A 19,781-nucleotide genomic window follows, 5' to 3' on the forward strand; every position below is an offset into this window, starting at 1 on the left:
GTAGGAATTTATGTCTACTTAGCTCATCACGGTTCTCATCTCTGGTGCTCAGCACACTACCTGTAGGTGTCATTGTTGGCCGAGGAATGACGATAAGGAACAAATGAGGAAACTGAGGCTCAGAGAGTAGATGTGATTTCTCCAGGGCCAAAACTCTAATATATGGTCCCAAAGCAAGTAGAACCTTTGAGTGTTATCATGATGAATTACAGAGATCTGGGGATCACGAGGGAGAGGACACTGAGGAAGAAAACACGGGGTTGACACTGGCAGGGTGTTGGCCTCGAGGTGGATGGGAAAAGAGAAGGCAGCAAAAGAGACCCACTCTGACCTATCGCAAGGTTTATGTTGGTTTTCTTGTTTGCTTTTAATTTAGAAAAGGTTGTCAAATGAACAGGGCACAGGCCACATATCTGCAGGGGACATACAGGAGAAAAGGAAGAATTTAAAAAGTGGGCCTTGAATGGAGCCAGATAAAGGATTCTGAGAAGATCAAAAATAAAAATGGCAGGGCATGGGGAGGGATGGTGGTGACAAAGCAGTCACCGCCCTGTCGTGTCTGGTCACGATCCGTCATCTCGGGGGAAACGTGGTACCAAAGCCAGATGGAATTCCGTCTTCTTTCAAGCTCCTAATTGTAAATATGGAAAAAAAGAGAGAAAACTGCACTTACAGCACATTTGTCTAATGCTTTTCCATTTGTGCTGCCACAGACCAAGAAGGAAAAGGTAAATAAAACCCGGGCACACCATTTGCAGCAAACAAGAGTAAAAATAAAATCTGTTTTAAAGTGACAGTTACTTACCACATGAAAAATAAACTCTTGTATGAAAGCTAACAGTCTGGCATGAAAATGTCAAAATTCACAACTCTACGACCTAAATCACTGAGTTAACTACGCCCTTGGCCTCTCCCTCACTAAGCATGATTTAAGTAGTAGACTGAATTACCATTCTTTCCATAAGACAGCTTCAGAGCCCAGCTGTACAAAGAGTATATGTCAGAGTTTAGATGAAGCTATTGCTTGGTGGCTTGCTTCTTTTTTTCTCCTGCTGTCTCTTTCAGATACACACCTCCCAAATGATGAAGGAAAGAAGTGTAACTAATCCCCTCACAAAAATAAACAAACAAAAAAGAATTCTGCTGATCTGCCTTTAGGACATCTTCTTTTCCTTTTGTTTCTTCCCCTCTTAAGAATCTGGTGCCGGCGCGGTGGCCCAAGCCTGTAATCCCAGCTACTCAGGAGGCCGAGGCGGGTGGATCACGAGGTCAAGAGATCGAGACCATCCTGGTCAACATGGTGAAACCCCGTCTCTACTAAATATACAAAAAATTGGCTGGGCATGGTGGCGCGTGCCTGTAGTCCCAGCTACTCAGGAGGCTGAGGCAGGAGAATTGCCTGAACCCAGGAGGTGGAGGTTGCGGTGAGCCGAGATCATGCCATTACACTCCAGCCTGGGTAACAAGAGTGAAACTCTGTCTCAAAAAAAAAAAGAAAAATCTGGTACTTGGTATGTATCAGCAAGAGACTGCCCTAGAAGTACAGAAATGCAAGGTTCTGGTGCAAGGTCAGAGGACAAGTTTCTTCTTCATTCTCTGAGGTTATTTTCACCTTCTGGTTTGCAGTAAGTAAATGACCTCAGACACAAATCATGTCAGCAAACTTTATATTTGTGATTCCTCACACTGAGGCAGCCACAAGGTAAGTAAACAGATGGAAACTATTTTCCACCTGATTCGACCTTGCTGGTGACCATGGCTGGGGTGGCTGAACACAAAAACCGTTTTCTGCGTTGCTGCCTTCTTAGTAGTTGAACAGCTTTTCCCTGCAGTGGACACGAGCTCATCAGTTAAAAAAATAGGCCAGGCGCGGTGGCTCACGCCTGTAATCCCAGCACTTCGGTACGGTGAGGCAGGCGGATCACGAGGAGTTCGACACCAGCGTGGTGAATATGGTGAAACCCGTCTCTACTAAAAAATACAAAAATTAGCCGAGTGTGATGGTGCGCGCCTATAGTCCCAGCTACTCCGGAGGCTGAGGCAGGAAAATCGCTGGAACCCAGGAGGCGGAGGTTGCAGTGAGCTGAGATCGCACCACTGCACTCCAGACTGAGTGACAAAGCGAGACTCTGTCTCAAAACAAACAAATAAATAAAATTTAATAGAACACTCCTGTCTAGTGTTTCACAAAGAGAAAGGGCATTTTGTTTGCAGATATAGGCCCATTTCATGGTAGGAAAGTTTTTGAAATGGAGTTAAGATGGGAGCCTCTAATTCAAACATGTCCACAATCCGCTGAGAACCAGCCTATCTGGAAATGCTAAAAAAGAAAAGCGGGGGCTCAGCTTAGAGATGCAAGTCTTTTCTTTTCTCTAAAAGCAAATCTCCTACACCATGGAAATACAGCATTTTTAGTAAAGGGAAGGTTAAAATAAAAATACACAAGCAGAGCAAATAGAGTTTTTCTTAAAAAAAAAAAAAAAAAAAAAGAAAGAAGGAAAGGAAAAAAAACCCACACACATAGAGGGAAGATGTGTCATGTGAAATTTAAACTTTCCATAAATAATGGTTTTCATGTTTGCTGCAAAAAGAAACCGAAGTTCAGACTGTTTGAATAACTGGTAAGACCTAAATTAATTAAAATATCCTCCTTTATAAACATAATTTGCTTCTTAGGTTTATTTCACATTTTTTCCTTCTTAGAAAAGAAACACAGCTACACGCTTAGCTACTAGCTATAGAATGTATTTATGGTTGTAACAGCTCTATCATTCCAATGGGATGACATCGACATTATTTCTCTCTAAACCGTCTGTCTAGTTCTCATCCACGAGGCTCATTTGTAGACATGCCTGTCATAACATCATATGCTTTCTCAGATCTGCCAAGGAGCTGACATAGCTACTCTCTTTAACAAATCATGAATAATGAACTAGGGGCGTGGAAAATGTGTGGCTTCTGATCACGCTCATTTTTGGGATAAGAAGCCTAAAGTCAACAGTAAACAATCAATATAAAAACAGAAAAGAAACAGAAATAAATAATTTTAGGTGAAAAAGAAAAATATGACTACCCAATAATAAGGACAAGCTAGATACCCAGTCAATGCCTCCTAAAGCCGATAAGCATGAATGGGTACAAAAGAAAACAATATTAAGAATGTGTGTTCATGGCTAGACATGGTAGCTCTTGCCTATAATCCCAGCACTCTGGGAAGTCAAGGCGGGCAGACGGCTTGAGCCCAGGAGTTCGAGACCAGCCTAGGCAATATAGTAAGACCCCACCTCTACAAAAAATACAAAAATTAGCTGGGCATGGTGGTGCATGCCTGTAGTCCCAGCTAGTGAGGAGGCTGAGGAGGGAGGATCGCTACAACCCAAGGAGTTGAAGCCTGCAGTGAGCTTTGATGGCGCCATGGCACTCCAGGTTGGGCGACAGAGTGAGACCCTGTTTCAAAACAAAGAAAAACAACAATAAAAACAAATATGTGTTGAATTGCTTTTCTACTCAGAAAACAAAATTGGCGATCTTCATTTTTGAAATATGACTTATGCTGGAAAAAAAGAGGAATCAGGAAGTGCATACAAAAGATTAATTATCTAAGACTATTTAGTGACTATGATCCACAGTTTGTGGTTTTAAATACAAATTTTAAAGATGTCTAAAGTCACAAGACAAAGAATAAACTTGCATGATATAAGGACAATGCATCTAATCTCAAAAAACAAATATTTCAGAAGTATCTTGAGACAACAATCATCATGATGCTAAAAATACAAAGATAAACATCTTGCTAGCCATTTCGCAGGTGAAGTGGTTACTGTTTGAAATCCTGAAAGATAGCCAAAGGAATACCAGGCTCTCAACACTGAAAAAGAAAGCAGCAGGCAGGTAAACATATGTTGTATGAAGTTGCTTTCCATTCCAGGAAAATATTTTCAAAAGCGGCCTAGGTTCCAAAAAGGTTCTGGAACCTTAAGAGAAAAGACAGAAACACAAGTGAATTTCTTTTCCAAGCAGCGTGCCCAGCTGGAAAGGAGAGATGGCTTGAGAATGTAAATGGGACAACAGGGGCTAATTTCCTCTGAGCTTTTGTTGCTATTTCTGGAATTCATTGGACAGGATCATTTCTCTTCCCCCCGGGCCCAAGATTTGAGTCCAGTCCTACAGGAAACATTGACATTAACGCACTTACAGGTCCATGGGCTCCTCTGGGCACATGCTGTGTAACACCTCGGGCAATAAGAGGGGCAACACTGAGTGCCAGGTCTAGGTCTTCAACGAAAAGAGCGAGAGGGGAAAGTACCAGATATCCTCTCTGATGCCTACATCAACTCAATGTTTGCTTCTCAACCATGTTTTTGGATGTCAAGTAAATTGGGTTCTACCTGAAATGCTAGTAAGATGTTATGCTCATTTTTGTCAGATTCCCTAAGAACAATCTTTGTGTTCATTTCACAATGTAAAAATCGTATGTATGTATGGAACTGGACAAAAGCTACTCGTGGTTTTTTGTCTGTTTTTGAGACTGAGTCTCACTCTGTTGACCAGGCTGGAGTGCAGTGGCACGATCTCTGCTGGCTGCAACCTCCACCTCTTGTGTTCAAGCAATTCTCCTGCCTCAGCCACCCCTCGAGCAGCTGGGATTATAGGCGCATGCCACCAGGACTGGCTAATTTTTGTATTTTTAGTAGAGACGGGGTTTCACCATGTTAACCAGGCTGGTCTCAAACTCCTGACCTCAAGTGATCCATCCACCTCAGCCTCCCAAAGTGCTGGGATTACAGGCGTGAGCCACAACGCCCGGCCAAAAGCTGATAGTGTTTTTAAGAACATCAAATTATACAGGGATGCAAACCCCACAAAAAGAGATTAAGTATTAGGTAGATATGTTTCTTGACAAGATTAACTCGAGCACCAGTCACTTCCTCTTCTTCTCTCTGCAGGTTTGAACTGCTCATTGCTAGCTGAGCCCTAACCTCTGCCAGATATAGTTTCTGGGGGAATGCTCGAGACCATGATTATCCAGCAAGAGCTGGTACCGTCCCTGGGTATGGAACAGGAGAGCAGTCGCTTAAACACAGGATAGAACGACTTACGAAGGTAATTAAAGTTCATGCACTACTTTTTGCATGAGAGTCTATAAATGTTTCCACAAAACGCTTTTTCATTAAGACTTGGCATGCCACATTAAATTTTTTTCAAGTTGCTTATTCAATATTTTTTGCAAGACTGTGCCAACTGACAGGCGGGATCCAGGGTACCATTTCTAATACGTTGCATCTGAAAGATAATTTTAATATGCATACGACCTATCCAGCAAGTTTTGGACAGTGTTTACATCCACATTTTCTTAATTATGTCTCAGATGACTGAATTACTTGGGAATAAGGTTAGATACTCAGCCTACGGCCAAGGAGCCAAGTGATGCTCATCAGCTGATATATCAAATCCAGAGGGCTCAAGGGTTTCAGGATATGAAACAGTCATTACCATCCATGACACAACCTCCCCCCACCGCAAGAAATTAGCAAGGGTTTACATATGTGGGTACACACTAAAATGCCTATAGCCACTAGGCAGGTATTATCAAGAGAAGGTGGGTATAAAAAACAAAAGGGAGAGGTAAGAAATGTGGAAAAAGACAAAAACGTCCCAAGCAAGAAATAAAATGGCCTTGTTGCCCATGGAAAAAAAAGAAAAAAAGAAAAAAGCCTTCGTCCTATCTGAGGGGGGCAGCCTCTATGCCGCCAATCAGTTATTCTTGGGGTATCATGGGTCTGAGGCAGACATTCCCAGTTTTCTAGAGAATCTAGAAATGCCAAATTTTATGTGAAACTGCCCCATGTATAAAAAATACATATTTTAAAACGTTTTTAGTCTACAGAAAAGCTGGAGGGGTACTATGAACACTGATAAGGACTAAATGCTGTGCCCTCCCAAAACTCGTGTACCTTAAAACCCCACTCACTAAAGTGATGGCATTAGAAGGTAATTAGGAAGGGATGAGGTCATGAAGATGAAGCCCTCATAAATGCGACTGATGTCCTTATAAGGGTACTGAGAGCGCACTTTCTCCTCTCAGCTACACAAGGACACAGCATAAAGGTGCCATCTACAAAACAGGAAGACAGACCTCACCAGACACCAAATATGCTGGCACCCTGATCTTGGACTTCCCAGCCTTTGGAACTGTAAGAAACAAGTGTTTGTTGTTTAAGCCACCCCATTGATGGTATCATTACAGCAACCTGAGCTAAGAAAAAAACACCTAGATCGGTCAGCTTATTAACATTTTGCTGTATTGCATGCTCACATTTGAGCTCTACTTATGTATATCCACATACACATTTTCACAACCATTTGAAAGAAAGTTGATCTCATGAGCTTTACCCCTAAAACTTCAGCACATCTTTCCGGAGGACAAGGAGCTTCTCAATCACATCACTACAATCAGATTTAACATTAATTGAACAATTTCAAATTAAAATCCATGCTTAAATGTTCTCAGTTGTTCCCAAAGTCTGTAATTTTGTTTCTCCTAATTCAGGATCCACTCGAGGACCACGTATGCATTAGTTGTCAGGTGTTTACTAGTCTCTTAATCTAAAGCAGAGATCCCTTAAACTTTTTGTCTTCATAAAGCTGATGTTTGTGGAGTGGCCAGGCCAGTTTTCTTACAGAATATATCACTACCTCTACTATAATGCTATTCCCTCATAATTAGATACAGGCTAAGAATTTTTGGCAAGAATTCCTTACAGATATACCTCCCATCCTATGACATAAGAACATGCACAGTGCTATTTGAACGATTTGGTGTTGCTCATTTTGGTCACTTGCTTAAGGTATTGTGTAAGACCTTTCTCCGTGGTCAAAGCACGTTCTCCCCTTTCACCTGATGATTACAGTGAACACTGATGGTCTCTGCCACGTATCATACATTGGTCGTTGCCAGGTGGTGATTTTTCTAATTCTGTTCATTCCCTCTATGTTTATTAGTTCTTTCTCCCACTTTTCAAAGTATCTTGAACTTGGATTCTTTTTTTATTCAATGTGTTAAAATCTGCTCCATTCCACCACCATCATTATTTTTTTGGACACTACATTTGCCCTAAATGTGGCCAGTAGGAGGCTCTTCAAGCTGTTTTCTGGGACCCTGTGTTACTTCCTTGTGACTTCTCTTTTGGAACATCTGTTAGGTATTCTAATTTAAGATTCAATGGCCAAAGAGTCACAAAACACAAAGTTTTGTTACTAGGCTGCAAGGGAGAGAAGACAGTGCCATCAAGTAGAAATTTTCCAAACATTCTGGATTTGTTAAAAGCTACTCTTACCCAAGGACTTTATTTACATTTAACTAGACAAAGAAAACCATCTGAACATTTCTAGTTTCTGTGTCTTCTAGAAAGTAGAAACAAAGCAAACTCATAACTCAAAAGCTATCTTAAATGACCTCTTAAAATAAGTCAAACTTGACCAGGTGCGGTGGCTCATGCCTATAATCCCAGCACTTTGGGAGGCCGAGGTGGGTGGATCACAAGATCAAGAGATCGAGATTATCCTGGTCAACATGGTGAAAACCCATCTCTACTAAAAATACAAAAAAAGAAAAAAGAAAAAACATTATATCAAACTTGAAATCTAGAAAGTCAAATATAAACCGTAGTAAACTAAGCAGAAAAACAGAACAGACTTGCCTCTTTTTGGATTGTATAATTTCTGCTCTCAATTTAATCTGGTCGTATTTTATTTCTTGCTCTTCCTAATCAACACTTCCCTTTTAAAAAACAGATAATCAAAAGTGACAGCACCATCTGCCCCAGTCCAGAAAAGAAAAATGCACTGTCTTCTGAATGCACTGAACTGAGAAATGAACTAAAGTGAAAAGTTAAGATTGGGCCAGCAGGCAATTAATGTCTATATGGAAAATGTTCTCTAGAATTGGAAGAACTCTGAGGAGCAGAAGCACTCTGGTATTAACAGTTTTTTCCATTTTATTCTCTAAAACATATTATGATAGAGCAGATACCCACAAATCCAGGGTCAACGTAAAAGAAGTCGAATTGTTTTCGAGCCCACCAACTGCATGCCAAAGTTATGCGTTACTGCCATCTCATTCTAAGTCTTTAATGACATATATTATTTGGAACTTAAATTATTCAGTTTCTGTATAAAATAAAGGATTCTCTTAAGCCCTTCAGGTGGATTTCTGTTGTCCAAATGAGCTGCCCTTGTTCAAAACCTGACATTCACAGGCCTTAATAAAGTTTTTGCATGTATTACTTCCCCTCTCTCGGAATGAAACTAGTGTTCTATTTAAAGATTCCATTTAAAAAGTCCAAGAACTGAAATCCTAGATTTACACCCCAAATCAGCTCTGTAATGGCACCACTTAGCAGCCATATTTCAGTCTACAGGCGATAAACCATATTCATCTGCTCTCCACTGCCTAACAGCTGAGGGCTATAAACCCTAGACAACAGTGAGCTTACTGAGCCCCAGGACCACTGTGAGCAAAAGTGGCCATTCAGGTCATGGACCAAACTGGGTGAGAAGTAAAAACGCACAAGAGGAAAATATAATAGATAAGACAGCACAAAAGGAAAAAAATGGATGACCAAAAAAATCTGGATTGGCCCCCAGCACCTCAGAATTGACTCTATTTGGACACAGGCCCTTTAAAGAGGTAATTAAGTTAAAAACAGCTCCATTAGGGTGGGTCCTAATTCAATAGGACAGGTGTCCTTAGAAGAGAAGGAAATTCAGACACATACAGAGGGAAGAGGATGTGAAGACAGAGGGAGAAGATGGCCACCTACAAGTCAGAGAGAGAGGCCTAGAAAAGATCCTTCCATCGTGGCCCTGCAGAACTAACCTTGCCAACACTGAGTCTCGGACTTCTGGCATTCAGAACTGTGAGAAGATAAATTTGTGTTGTATAAGCTACGCAGTCCGCGATATTCTATCATGTCAGTCACCACATACTAATACACATATCAAACATATGCAAATACATATTAGATGTTATTATTATGATGAGATGGAGTGCTGCTCTGTTGCCCAGGCTGGAGTGCAGTGCACGATCTGGGCTCACTGCAACCTCTGCCTCCCAGATTCAAGCAATTCTCCTGCCTCAGCCTCCCAAGCAGCTGGGACTACAGGTGCACACCAGCACGTCCAGCTGATTTTTTATTTTCAGTAGAGATGGGGTTTCATGATATTGGCCAGGCTGCTCCCGAACTCCTGACCTTGTGATCCACCTGCCTCAGCTTCCCAAAATGCTGGGACTACGGGCACTGCGAGCCTGTGAGCCGCCACGACAGCCCATATTAGATATTATTATATCCATTTACTAGATATAGATTCAGCAAATCAGATTTTAGGAATCTGGTCAAGATTGCATAGCAAAATCTTAAAGAACCCGGTATCAATCCTCAGGTCCCCTAATTTCTGGTCCAAGTCTGTTTCTCCTCGGAGGCCATCCAAAACCCCTTCTCCTGTCATCTCCTGTGTCCAAAGGTAACAAGGGTAAGGCAAGGAGATCAACTTAAGATAAACAAATCTATCTTCTGGACGAAACTGCTAGACTACTTGGTTCAGGACAAAATAATTACTCGAAGTTAAAACATGTTTATACTACTGCTTCTGTAAGAGGCCACATCCAATTACAGAAGGTCAGTTTGGAAATCCAAAGAGAAGCTACCGAAAGTCATTTCAAAAGCTGGTCAAGAAAGGACAGACCCTATAATTCTCCAGATTACTTCATGCCAAAGCATCGGTAATATCTCCTCTTCTCCCCCATGGAGAGAAATGTCGCGCTCAGGATGTTCTGAGGTTAGAACACTGAGGATCATGCAGTAAAATGTGCTTCAAAAAACCACATGTAATAGTATTTTTTGCAGCTGACTGTGGCTTTAGAGAAAAAGCACACACTGGTTCCAAGTAACAGAGAGTATCTCAGACCATAAACTACAGCTGTTTGTGGTGCTGCACCCCCTGAAATATCTGCGTGTTGTTTTCTTCCCAAACAGCTAGCACAGAATGTGTCCAGGCTGTTCAACTTATTTATGGCTCCAGCTGTTTTTCTGTATTTGTAGAAACTCCACCTTTGCTGCCATTTCTCTAAAGTCTTTCAGTAAGGATAAGGAGGAGCTAAACTATAGTGGACACTAATTCTGTTCTTAAACCAAGTAACAGCCATTAACGTAAAGTTTAAGTCAATGTCTTTGTAGAATAAAGTTCCTAATTTGACCTTCTTGGCAGCCACAGGGCTAACGTCTCACACGTTTCTTTGTAGAGAAAGCCCTGATCTATCAGCCCAGAAAATGTGGTCTAGGCGTATGTTTCTGAGCAGGCAAACAGTTGCTCTGTGCATGTATAAGGCCCCTATATTATTATAAGGCAGAACGAACAGAGAAGTAGCCACAGGTGCAGGGAATACAGAGAGGGAGTGGGGAGCCTGTGATTAGGTGGCAGAGCCATTGAAGAAGGTGGCTCTAGGGGACTTGTTTCTGTGACACAGGAATTTCTAGTAGAAATGAACGCAGAAGAAGCTGAAGAAACTGATGGAGTCAAGTATTTCTTTAAGAAGCAAGTAGTTATATTGTCTAGTTGCAATTACTGTGAACCAGTCTTCGTGGTTCAAATTGAAAATATATTTCTACATTTTGAACAAAAAGTAAAATCATTTCCGACCTATTGTGCTTTAATAAGTCCATTATCAAATAATTGGTTACTAAAATGAAATTCTGAGTATGAAATTGTATGACCAAATTTTAAATGATGCCATCTACTAAATGAGGAACCTATTAAGGCTCATCATCTCCTACAATTAAACGATCGTATTTGCCCAGGGTTACAGCCCAAGAAGATAAAATGAAATAAATTAGAGAAAAAGCAAAGAAGTTTTGTGCAGATTTGAGTTTACAGCTACCTAAGATTGTGAAATTATAAGCATTCCATCTGCTCACCAGCTGTGGTCCCTAATCCTGTTTAATAATTTCAGCTTGCACAAGTCCATGAGAATCAAGACGTCTTCCAAATTTCATTGCACATTAGTTGCCAGGATTGATTTTTAGACACTGGCTTCCAATGAAAGCAGCCTAAAGTTGATTTCCCTAGCAGGTGTTAATTGTCAGAGCAGTGAAAGGAAATGAGAAAAGAAACTAAGAATGGAAAGAAAGAAATTAAGGAAGTTCTAAGATCATATTGGGTTTTTAGGGTTCTATGCTCTTCAGCAAAACCCAAAGGCTCAAATACTGAATAGTCTCCTGATACGTGAATCTAAAAATTCCCTAAAAACATGTAAAAAAGCAACATATTAAATAAAAGATCGTTTCCAGTTGGGGTCTGAAACAAGGTTTATCTCCGGTAGCAGCCTGTCCTTTTCCCCCACTGCAGCCCATCAGCTCTCAGATATTTCTGGTCACTGACCAGAGACGGGGTTTCAGAGCTGTGACTGTTCCACACTGCCACAAAGGTTAGTTACTTTTCCCTAAGGTATTTAATCTTAGGGTAGTTTCTGGCTTGGTTTCTAGTCCTTGTAGCCTAACGCAGGAGTAGAAAAGGTGTTTGAGCACCCTAAACCATTCTGAATAAAATAAATTTTAAAAGGTGCTGAGTAATATAAAAGTTATTATACCATTTTTTAAAGATGCTTTTATAAAAGTCCTAAGATTATCAGAACTGAAGAGAGCTGGTATCTTAAAAAGAAAAAAAAATCCCCAAACTATGTAGGAAATCAATAGTTTAAAACAAAAGGTTGAAAGAGTTTCCATATTAAAACCTTGTTTTAATACTCCAAAATGTTTGTTGCTATGCAGTCAAGAGTATCTGAGTGAAATTTTAATTTCTATGAATTACATGAAATGTAATGAAATTTGGATAGGTGAAAACACAAAGTCCAGGTTCTACCTAAGGGGAAAAGGTAATGATAGTGGAAATTCAATACTAGACTGCCAAAATAACTCTGCAAACACCTAAAGAGGCTCATTCTTACTAACCAAAAACGGAAAGAGCAGTGATGACAGTTTATTGCATTTATCTGGCTGGAAGGAAATGCAAGACTACATTTATAAGAAAGGCCTTCATTTGTGGGGCTGAAATAGGCTTAGCATAGAATTCTTACCCAGCGTTTCAGTTCCTCAAAAAGTGTTTCACACCGACCGTGCTCCACACCGTGCAATACTGACATTCAGGCATGCATAATAAACTATCTGGTAACTCTCGCCAACTGCAATGGAATTCTGTTTTAACCCAAGTCGTATAAAATGAATTTTTTAAAAATGAAAAGCAAATTTAACAATTCACAGTATCTATAAAAGATGTCTGGGAGTCCCGTAGTGAGCTCTGCATGTTATCTTATCCAACTCCAATCTGTTTCCAATACAGTCAAGGGTGAACTCTGGTAGGAGAATACAGACAACGCACACAAATAGAACAGAGTCAGCTAATGGTGGGTGTCATGAAGAAGACGTAAAGAAGGGTGATGTGATGATGTAGTCCAAGATCTCTCTGACCCTGAAGCACCTGGGCTATGCCAGAAAGGATAAGGACAAAGTACAAAAGAACTTTCCAAGAGAGAGAACAGAGAGGGTGAAGGCATTCGGCAGGAAGGGCCCCACACATTAGAGAACTGGAGAAAGTACGCCGTGTGCTAAGGGCCTGGAGAACAGGAGCAGGGCTGGAAAACGGTTAGGCTGCTGCATCGGGCAGCAGCAATGGTAGAGTTTGCACTGTATGTTAAGTTTGAAAGAAAAACATGGGTTTTTTTGGTTTTTTGTTTGTTTTTTTTTGGAGACAGCGTCTCACTCTATTGCCCAGGCTGGAGTACAGTGGCATGATCTCGGCTCACGGCAACCTCTGTCTCCTGGGTTCAAGCAATTCTCCTGCCTCAGCCTCCCAGGTAGCTGGGACTACAGGCAGTGCCACCACGCCCGGCTAATTTTTTGTATTTTAGTAGAGATGGGGTTTTATTCACTGTGTTGCCCAGACTGGTCTCAAACTCCTGAACTCAGGCAATCTGTCCGCCTCAGCCTCCCAAAGTGCTGGGATTACAGGCATGAGCCACCGCACCCGGCCAACATGGGCGTTTGAATAAGAACCTCGCCCAGCTGTTGTGCAGAGAACGAATTGTAAGAGAACCACAGCTAAAGCAGTGAGACCAGCAAAGAGAGTAACACTCAATTTTACACATAAACGCTATGAAACTGCACATGTGCACACACGAGCACTATTACAAAACAGGCACTGCAGTAACACTGGAAATTTAGGGAAAGAGTCAAATTTAATGAAATATGTTTTGGATATACAGAAATGTGTTACTTATCTCACAAGAGTCAATGTCACTTTCCAGACCTAACTTTTTGTATACAGGATTAATGTCTAGGAAGAGTTGCCATTCAAGTGACCAAGAATATATATTTGATGAAATATCCTATAAAAAAGCACAGATTTGTAGTACAGTTGGCTCTACAATTTGGGTCCCGTAGCTCATACGCGTAACCCGAGTACACTGGGAGCCCAAGGCAAGGAGGACCACTGAGGCCAGGAGTTCAAAACCAGCCTGGGCAACATAGCAGGACTGTCTCTCCAAAAAAAAAAAAAAAAAAAAAAAAATTTAATTAGCCAGACATGGTGGCACATGCCTATGGTCCTAGCTACTCAGGAGGCTGAGATAAGATATTGCTTGAGACTCAGCATTGAGGCTGCAGTGAGCTATGATCATGCCACCGTATCCCAGCCTGGGTGACAAGGAGAGACCTTAGGAAAGGAAAGAAAAAGGAAAATGAAAGGAAAGAAAAAAAAAAACGAAGAATCCACAGTAGGAAGAAAGCTGTGAATCACAACATGCCCATTTCTTTGAAGTGATCCTTGTTTTTCATCCTGCTGACCAGGAACATACTATAGTGAACACTGTAACAATCTAGACAGCAAGTAATACCAAAAGCAGTAAGTCAGATTCTCTCCACTTAAGATTTCAACATATTTCCACGAATGTTATGGCTCAAAAAAAAAAAAAAAAAGCGCCAAATACTATTAAATGGAAAATGTATTTCAGACTCCAGAACTATTCTCAAATAGTAAAATAATTTAACAGGCACACTTAAATAGTTTTTCCCAAAGTCTTTTATTTTTCTCATGTAAATTGATTCCAAAAGGAACTGGCAGGGCATGGTATATGCCACAAGTGACTGATATTTTTATGGAAAAAACACGTAAGTAGCTAAAACCAAAGGCTCATGAGCATGGGTAGAACTAAATGGCTTGAATTAGATCTAATTTTTAAATGCATGGAAATATTGGAAAAACTATTCCAGAGACGTAACATGATGTGATCTCCCGTCAGCTTCCCCCCTCCTTTATCATGGTCCTAGCGATCCCACAAAAGTTGATTATACAACTCAACTACCTTAACTTGAACCTGGCTACAGGGAGAGCTGTGATCTGTATGACTCGTACTTTTTCTCCCTGATTTCTCTATTCCCATGTACAGAGTGCCATGGTATTTGTATCTGCCGTTCTCTGTCACATATTGTCTTGGCTGATACACGATCCAGCTGAGTTCTCATGTCTGGCGAAAATGTGGTTTTTTTCCCCCCCATTCTTGGTATTCTTTCTTCGTGCCCTATTTATACAATCAGGGCTTTGTAGTTCAACTTCATTATTCTCATCAACTTTTGTTTTAGAACTCTTTATAATTCTATAATTACTGACCAGGTAATTTTTGAAACCCACCGCAAATACAGAGTTGTAACTAATTTGTTCATTCAATTAATGAGGCACTGATGTTTAAACTATACAATTAGATACGCCTGACTTTGATATATACATTATTTCTCAACAAGTATGACAGAATTAAAACATTTTGGAGGAGGGAAAAATCTTAACAGACTTGAAATACTACCTCATATGTAGTTAATACCTTCTATGTCTTTTCAACTTAGGCAAAACGTCCATTGAAGGGTAAAAAAAGAAATCTAAGATACAAGTTTATTACAACGGGCAATAATTATTTAAAAAACAAGAAGCCAGATAACAGGGCTTTAGCATTTATCACCCATTTGGCATATAATACCTCAGGGTCCACAGAACTCATCTTCAAAATTAAATCAATTATTAGACTCCAACTACATGACAGCCATCAGAAAAAAGACACATGTAATCAATCTTTTATAAAATTAGCTACATAGTCTAATATCCAACAAGTACCAGCTTCATGGAATTTTCTTGAGGGTTATTTAATATTTAAGGGACATAAGATTCATTAAAGATTATTTTTAAACCTTTATAAATCTTACCTCATGCTCAGTGAAAACAATCTTATTTACTTTTTGAAGAGACTATATGTTCCACATCAAATAGGTTCATTTCACTTTTTCTTGGGAAATGCCATGAGCTCTGGTCATCACTTAAAAGGAATTATGCAGATTCTGATATTTAACTATGCATATGCTCTGAAAATACACAGCTGCCATTTTATATGTGGATACACATCCACATCCACAGAACAACTCACTTCTATTTCCAGCACAGCTGTTACAGCATTCAGCTTTACGACCTGCTTAAACTAGCTTCATTTATCATGCACAGGCTGGGCATGGTGGCTCACACCTGTAATCTCAGCACTTCGGGAAGCTGAGGCAGGAGGATCCTTAGCGCTTAGGAGTTCAAGGCCAGCCTCGGGAACATGGCGAAACCCTGTCTCTACAAAAAATACAAAAATTAGCCAGGCATGGTGGCACATGCCCCTATGTACCAGCTACTCTGGAGGCTCAGGTGGGAGGACTGCTTGAGCCGGGGAGGTCGAGGCTACAGAGAGCCAAGATCATACCACTGCACTCCAGCCTGGGTAACAGAGTGAGACTCTGCTTAAAAATAAAAAATAAAAAAGTGTGTGCATTGATTTCCCTACATAAACTGCTTCTCTAAAGAGAGGAGGTAGCTCTGTAAATGACTCTTGGCCTGTGTTAGTAGAGACAGATACTCAGTGCTGCTATTGCACATTTGGATGAAATTAACTGCAGCTCACTGAAAAGCAAATATTGAGGAAGGTGAGGGTGTATCAATCAGACCTTAACCAGGATGCGAGGAAATGGGATGGCTCGGCCAGGTTTCTAGAACGGGGATGCTAGAAGCAGCCTGTGGCAGGCTGAAAAAATGACCCACTGAAAGGAGAGCCACATCCCAATTCCTGGAACTTGTGAATGTTGTCTTGCGCGGAAAAGTCTTTGGAGATGTGATTAGGTTAAGGGTTTGGAGATGGCAGATTATTCTGAGTTATCCAGGTGCGTGCTAAATGAGATCACATGTACTCTTACAGGCAGAGGAAGACTTAACAGAAACAGAGGAGAAGAAAAGAGCAGAGAGATTTGAAGATGCTGGTATTGAAGCTGAAGTGATGTGGCTACAAGCAAAACAGTGCTGGCATCCACCTGAGGCTGGGAGAGATGAGGAACAGATTTCTTCCTAGAGCCTCTAGAGGGAGCTCAGCCCTGCCAATACCTCAATTTCACCCAGGCAATAAGGAATACGGACTTCTGAGCTCTAACACTGTATTCTCTACATTCTCTCCAGAACTGTGACAAAATACATTTCTGTTGGGTTAAATCACTGGCTTTGCCAGGCATGGTGGTGTATGCCTGTAGTCCAAACTACTCAGGAGGCTGAGGTGGCAGAATGCGGTGAACCCAGGGCTTAGACGTCGGCCTGGGCAACAGAGAGAGACTCATCTCTACAGAGAGAAAAAAAAAAAAAAGCACCAGCTTTGTGTGTGGCGATTTGTTAGTCAAAGGAAACTAACATAGAGCCCATTAGAAGCATGCCTCCACCGTGCTAACCTGCTCTGTGGATGGCAGTCATCACAATATGAAAAGAAAAACAACGGTGAAGAGAAATTGAGCTCATTCCAAATTAAAGGAACTGAACTCAAGTCATAGGACAGTGCTAGAGTTTATTACAAACTTATTTATTTATTTATTTTTTTTGAGACGGAGTTTCGCTCTTGTTACCCAGGCTGGAGTGCAATGGCGTGATCTCGGCTCACCGCAACCTCCGCCTCCTGGGTTCAGGCAATTCTCCTGCCTCAGCCTCCTGAGTAGCTGGGATTACAGGCATGCACCGCCATGCCCAGCTAATTTTTTGTATTTTTAGTACAGACGGGGTTTCACCATGTTGACCAGGATGGTCTCAATCTCTTGACCTCGTGATCCGCCTCGGCCTCCCAAAGTGCTGGGATTACAGGCGTGAGCTACCATGCCCAGCCTACAAACTTATTTTTTATTTTTGTTGTTGTTGTTTTGAGAGAAGGTTTCGCTCTTCCTGCCCAGGTTGGAGAGCAATGGTGCAATCTCAGCTCACTGAAACCTCTGCCTCCCAGGCTCAAGCAGTTCTCCTGCCTCAGCTTCCCAAGTAGCTGGAACTACAGGTGCCCACCACCACACCCAGCTAATTTTTGTATATTTAGTAGAGATGAGGTTTCACCAAGTTGACCAGGCTGGTCTTGAACTCCTGACCTCAGGTGATCTGCCTGACTCGGCTTCCCAAAGTACTGGGATTACAGGCGTGAGCCACCGCACCTGGCCTACAAGCTTATTTTTAATCCATTCTCCCAATACGGAACTGAGAGTTGTTACTGAATTTGTAGGGTCTGATGACAGACTAGGTGGCCACATGGTATTACCTCAAATTTAGCAGAGGGGTAAAAAAGATTGAGAATACTGACATTTATTCCCACTCAGGTGCAGTTACCAAGTCAAAAAATTAATTGCTGTCTTTTTCTTTCGACTTATTATTCTTCCCATCTTGTGCATTAAAATGATTCAAAAATGCTGAGGGAACATCTGCTCACAACAGGATAGCAGGAAAACAGACAATATGCTTTCCAATAAGCCTGACGGCAGAATGCTCTTTCGGTAGCAGGCACTATGAACAGTGTCCATAAATCTAGGCCTGAAAATATTCCCTGAAGACTTCTGAAATTGAATAAAACTGCAAAATTATACACAAGAGTTGCCACAAAATATTCAGTTCTCAGATGCTTCACATTTTTCACTTGAATAAAAGTCATTTTCTAGGAACAAAACTACTACCTAAATAAAGTATAATAACATAATTGTCACCTATAATTACCAATTGTCTGGGGATGGCTTCTTTTCAATGTTAACGTCTCAGTCACCAGCATTAATCAATAGGACTCTAGCCACCATTTCAAGTAAACATCCTGGGCACTGTGATCTTATTTCATTTTATTCCTTCATATTTTTATAAAATCCAGTATCCCCCACCTTAAACAGATTATTGATCTACTGCTACCCCCAAAAGATCACTTTTAATATCTATTTGCAAAAAAACATCCTAGCAGTGGGCAAATTGCCTGTGTTCGTTGGTGTTCACTGTTTTCTCTCCCTAAACCTTTTAGTCTTTTTTGCCACTGAAAGTAAAAACAAAAAACAAAACAAACTCTAGCACAGCAACAGCTGAGAAACAGAGCAGAGATATGTACTTTGTATAGATACCTATTAATTAGCAGTCATATTGCTGTGTGGAATATGAAGTTGAACCATGTACAATTTCTAATATTCAACTATTTTTGATCCATAGAAAGAGCAATCTCCCATCTATAGAAAAAGTAATCTACCCAATATTACAAACGAACCCTAGTGATAATTTCTGAGAATGATTTTAAGTTTCAGGTTTTCCACACAAACGGAGTCTTTATCAGATCTACCGACAAGCAGCACTTGGATCTATTCTCCCTTATCCTCTGATCAAGGGTTATTTATCGCCTACGGAGGAGATTTTTAAGGATAAAAATGGACAAAAGGGTGAGCAGGAAGGAAACGGAAATAAGATGGCAAGGACAACATAGCAACTGGACCACGCACCCTTATTAAAGAAGGGCAGTTAGCTTATCTGAAGTGCTTCCTTTTCCTCAGACACACTCAATGAGCTCGTAACACAGTCTTAAGAGCAATTATTGAAATGTTCTTCTTCAAAAGTAAATAGGTTGACAGCTATGACAATAATCTAGCATTAAGAACATTTTTCTCATTCATCTTTATCATTTTCTATTTCCTTACCCAGTTCGAAATGCAAGATAAAATAAAAATACCTCAGCAATAAATGAGTGAATAAAAAGTGTTGAATTTTAAAAGTCCATATTAGTGATGATAAATATGGCAACTTTTAGAAGCCAGATATACAGAACAGGAGAGAGGGGTACAGAATTTATAGAATCTAAAAATGCAAACAATAAAAATATAAAGTAGAAGAAAAAGAGATGAATGAGAATCCTAATTTCTGGGTACAAACACCCCAGATTACTCAGTTCAGAAAATGAAGTTCTGAAATCTTAACTCTAAAGGCTAAGATGTAGACGATTACTATATTTCTCATTCCAATTATGGGTAGCAGGGCCATAAAACCTGATGGCCCTGACATTATTTAAAAGAAATAATGCAGGACTGGGGGTGCGGGCTCACACCTGTAATCTCAGCCCTGAGGGGAGGTTGACTGGGAGAATCACTTGAACCCAAGGAGTTCGAGATCAGCCTGGGCAACAAAGTGAGACTCTGTCTCTACAAAAATAGAATAAATTTTTAAAAATGAGCCAGCTGTGGTGGCACACATCTGTAGTTCCAGGTACACAGAAGGCTGAGACAGGACAGTATGAGCCAAGAAGTTCGAGGCTGTGGTGACCTGTGACAACACCACTGTACTCCAGCCTGGGCAACACAGCAAGATCCTGTCTCCAAAAATAATACCAATGAAATGATGCA

At 40.8% G+C, this 19,781-nt stretch overlaps 1 protein-coding gene and 1 long non-coding RNA gene across 4 annotated transcripts in view; one reads left to right on the plus strand and one right to left on the minus strand.

Annotated features, from left to right (window-relative positions):
* Positions 1–19,781, minus strand: part of FNDC3B (fibronectin type III domain containing 3B) — a 370,196-nt gene that overhangs the window by 109,847 nt on the left and 240,568 nt on the right. The window lies entirely within an intron of this gene.
* LOC116536488 lies at positions 1,372–19,765 on the plus strand. The gene is made up of 2 exons (XR_004262666.1): positions 1,372–1,412; positions 19,685–19,765. It is a non-coding gene; the product is annotated as an uncharacterized LOC116536488 (long non-coding RNA).

Source organism: Sapajus apella, unplaced genomic scaffold (assembly GCF_009761245.1).
Source record: "Sapajus apella isolate SASKATOON/1434 unplaced genomic scaffold, GSC_monkey_1.0 scaffold101, whole genome shotgun sequence".
NCBI classification, from domain to species: domain Eukaryota; kingdom Metazoa; phylum Chordata; class Mammalia; order Primates; family Cebidae; genus Sapajus; species Sapajus apella.